Source organism: Egretta garzetta, unplaced genomic scaffold, assembly GCF_000687185.1.
Source record: "Egretta garzetta isolate BGI_Z169 unplaced genomic scaffold, ASM68718v1 scaffold505, whole genome shotgun sequence".
Lineage (NCBI taxonomy): Eukaryota > Metazoa > Chordata > Aves > Pelecaniformes > Ardeidae > Egretta > Egretta garzetta.
In genome coordinates this window covers 556,349-559,437 of record NW_009259711.1, presented here as the reverse complement: position 1 = coordinate 559,437, position 3,089 = coordinate 556,349, and the positions used below count along the sequence as shown (strand labels likewise).

The 3,089-nt window shown below is 55.3% G+C and overlaps 1 protein-coding gene across 1 annotated transcript in view; it reads left to right on the top strand.

Annotated features, from left to right (window-relative positions):
* Positions 1-3,089, top strand: part of RAB11FIP5 (RAB11 family interacting protein 5) — a 57,975-nt gene that overhangs the window by 984 nt on the left and 53,902 nt on the right.

Below are 3,089 nucleotides of genomic sequence, written 5' to 3'. Positions count from 1 at the left end.
GGCGCGGGGGAGTCGGGGGGCCGGGGCCCACATCTGCACAGCAGCAGCCTCCTTCGCTCGGCTTTCACGAGGTCCTTGGGACCCAGCACGCTCGTGTGCAGCCCCCCAAGGTGGGGAAAAAGAAAAACCAACCCCAAGGATCTCTCCGGCGCTGAGAAAGTCATTACGGGGCTCTGCGCCCGTGGGGAGCATCCTCTGCTCTGCAGCTGCGTGGCCACCTTGGGGATGGGGACAGGGACAGGGACACCACTGGCTTCATGGCACCAGGGTGCATCCAAGCCCGGCACCGGCAGGCGAAGGCTCCCCGAGCGTGTCTTTACATTAAAAAGCCATAAAAAGGCAAGGCAGAGATGAAAAGGTGGCAGATTTGGCGTTATTAGTTCTTAATTACAATCTTGGAAAGGCAGAGATAAAAAGGCAGGAGGCCCCCCCCCGCCCCATCCAGGCTTGGTGGGCTCAGGGGTGTTTGGTTAGGAGGTGCTTTCCCCTTTTTTATTCCCTTTTTCCCTCTGTTTGATGAAGCTCAGCACCACCACCACCCCCAGCACCCCCACACAGCAGGGTGGCCACAGGACAGGGGGTGCCCAGCACCCCTGTGCTGGATGGGACTCTAATGGCACCCACAGCGTTGGGATCCAGGTGATATGGGGCCAAAATGGGGATACTGGTACACAGGGGTGCTTTGGGACAGCCAGGAGGGAAAATCCTGTCCTGGAGAGATGGGGAGGAGTGGTCAGTAATTTGGGGGGGGGGATGATGCTGTGCAAGCAATTAAGGGGTTCACCACCCACAAACCCAGCGCCTCCTTTCACCAGGTCTGGATCCAGAAGCAGGCGGGGAACCCAGGGATGGCTCCTGCCTAATTTTCAAGCAAAATTGCCCCAAGGCTCTGGCTCCTGAGCTAATTAATAACAATGCTGCTCGTTAGCCCATGGACGGGCTGTCTGGGCAGGGTGTGGATTGTCCGTCTACAGAGAATTGGGGCCTCCAGGGCCCCCCCCCTCTCCCCAGACACCCCCAGGGATGATCCCAGGACCCCCCCTTGGTCTCATGTCCATCGCCTGAGCTGCAGTATCCCTCTGTCTGGCCGTTGTCTGTCCATCCATCCCGGCTCATGGAGCCCTTCACCCACAAAATCCCTTTGCATCTGATTGCTGATACGCAGTGCCCATCCCGGGCTGGGATGGGGGTGCTACGGACACCCACAATTTGCAGGGAAAAGGGGTATTTTCTGCCAATTCAGCTGAAATTATTGGAAAAAAGCAAAGTGTTTGGACACCCACTGCCATCAAGTGGCTGAGGAGGATCCAGGCCTGACCCGGGGTCCCTCCCCGATCATTTTATCTCAATCCCAAATCTCCCCCTCCCCAATTAAATCCACTCTTCCTTTGGTGTTATTGAAGGTCTTGTCGCCTGGATTTGGGATGCAGAGCGAAGCCCTCCCTTAAGCATCCTAAGATATGCGGCTCTGCTTCTTCTCTCGATAGACTTGACCCAGCTCCTAGGAGGTTTTCTCAAGCCGGACTCATAAGCGCACAGGTCACCGCCACCACCGGGGGCTGTTTGCGGGTGCAAAGGCAGAAAAAAAAATGGAAGAAAAATATCTTTTGTTTAAACCCTGCGAGTGGTTGACCTGGGGAACTCCTTGCCCAGGAGCTCTTGGAGGTTGAGAGCCTCAAGAGAGGAGTTTCTACAAATAGTAACATCCATAGGTGTATGATACAGGATAAAATACGCCGTGTCCCAAACCGCGGGAGTCCTGCAGCAGACCTGGGCAACTCGGGGCTGGGACGCGTCCCCCCAGGGCTGGGATGAGTCCCCCCTCCGGCAGACCAGCAGGATATAGAATTGAAGGAGGAGGGATAAGTCTTCTTTAAACGTTTTGCACCTTCCCATGCACCTGAAGGAAAACCGGTGGGTGGATGTGGGTTTTTTTCCCCATAATCTTCCTTATTTCTCTTTCGTGGCTTTTTGGAGCTGTGGCTCATGGGGTTGGTGGCAAAGGACAAATCCTGCTCTGCTCACACACCTTTGGTCCCACTCTGTACCAGAGCTCTTTCGGGTGCTGGAGGTGGCAAAGCAGCCACTTCCAGCAAAACATGCGCTGCTCGGGGCGTCTGGGACCGATTCCCAACGGCACCCAAAGTGCTGAGCACCTCTGGCCCACGCGGAGCCAGGAGCATCCCAGTTAGCAGGGACCCCAGTTAGCAAGCATCTCTGTTAGCAGGTATAAACCAGTTAATAGGCATCCCAGTGGGTGGGCATCCCAGTTAGTGAGCATCCCCAGTAGCAGGCATCCCAGTTACTGGGCTTTCCACTTATCGAGCATCCCAGTGAGCAAAGATCCCAGTTGGTGAGCATCCCCAGTAGCAGGCATCCCAGTTACTGGGCTTTCCACTTATCGAGCATCCCAGTGAGCAAAGATCCCAGTTGGTGAGCATCCCCAGTAGCAGGCATCCCAGTTATTTGGCTTCCCAGTTACTGGGCTTTCCACTCAGCGAGCATCCCAGTGAGCAAGGATCCTAGCTGGTGAGCATCCCAGTTAGTGGGCATCCCAGTTAGTGGGCATTCCAGTTACTAAGCATTACAGGTAGTGGATATCCCAGTTAGTGGGGATCCCAGTTAGTGGGCATTCCAGTTACTGAGCATTACAGGTAGTGGACATCCCAGTTAGCGGGCATCCCAGTTAGTGGGCATCCCAGTTACTAAGCATTACAGGTAGTGGATATCTCAGTTAGCAGGCATCCCAGTAAGTGGGCATCCAGTCAGCAAGCATCCTTGTTAGTGGGCATCCCAGTTAGTGAGCATCCCCAGTAGCAGGCATCGCAGTCAGTGAGGATAGGTATTGCAGGTAGTGGGTATCCCAGTTAGCGGCAATCCTGGTCAGCAGGCTCCCAGTTAGCAAGCATGCTAGTTAGTGGGGGTCCCAGTTAGCGAGCATCCCATTTAGCAGGGATCCCAGTTATCAGGCATCCCAGATAGCACAACTCCAGTCAGCAGGCTACCGGTTACAGAGGATCCTAGATCCCAAGCTGCCCAATTAACCGGCTGCTAATTAGCGGGGGTGCCGGTTCGCGCAGGTCCTCTCG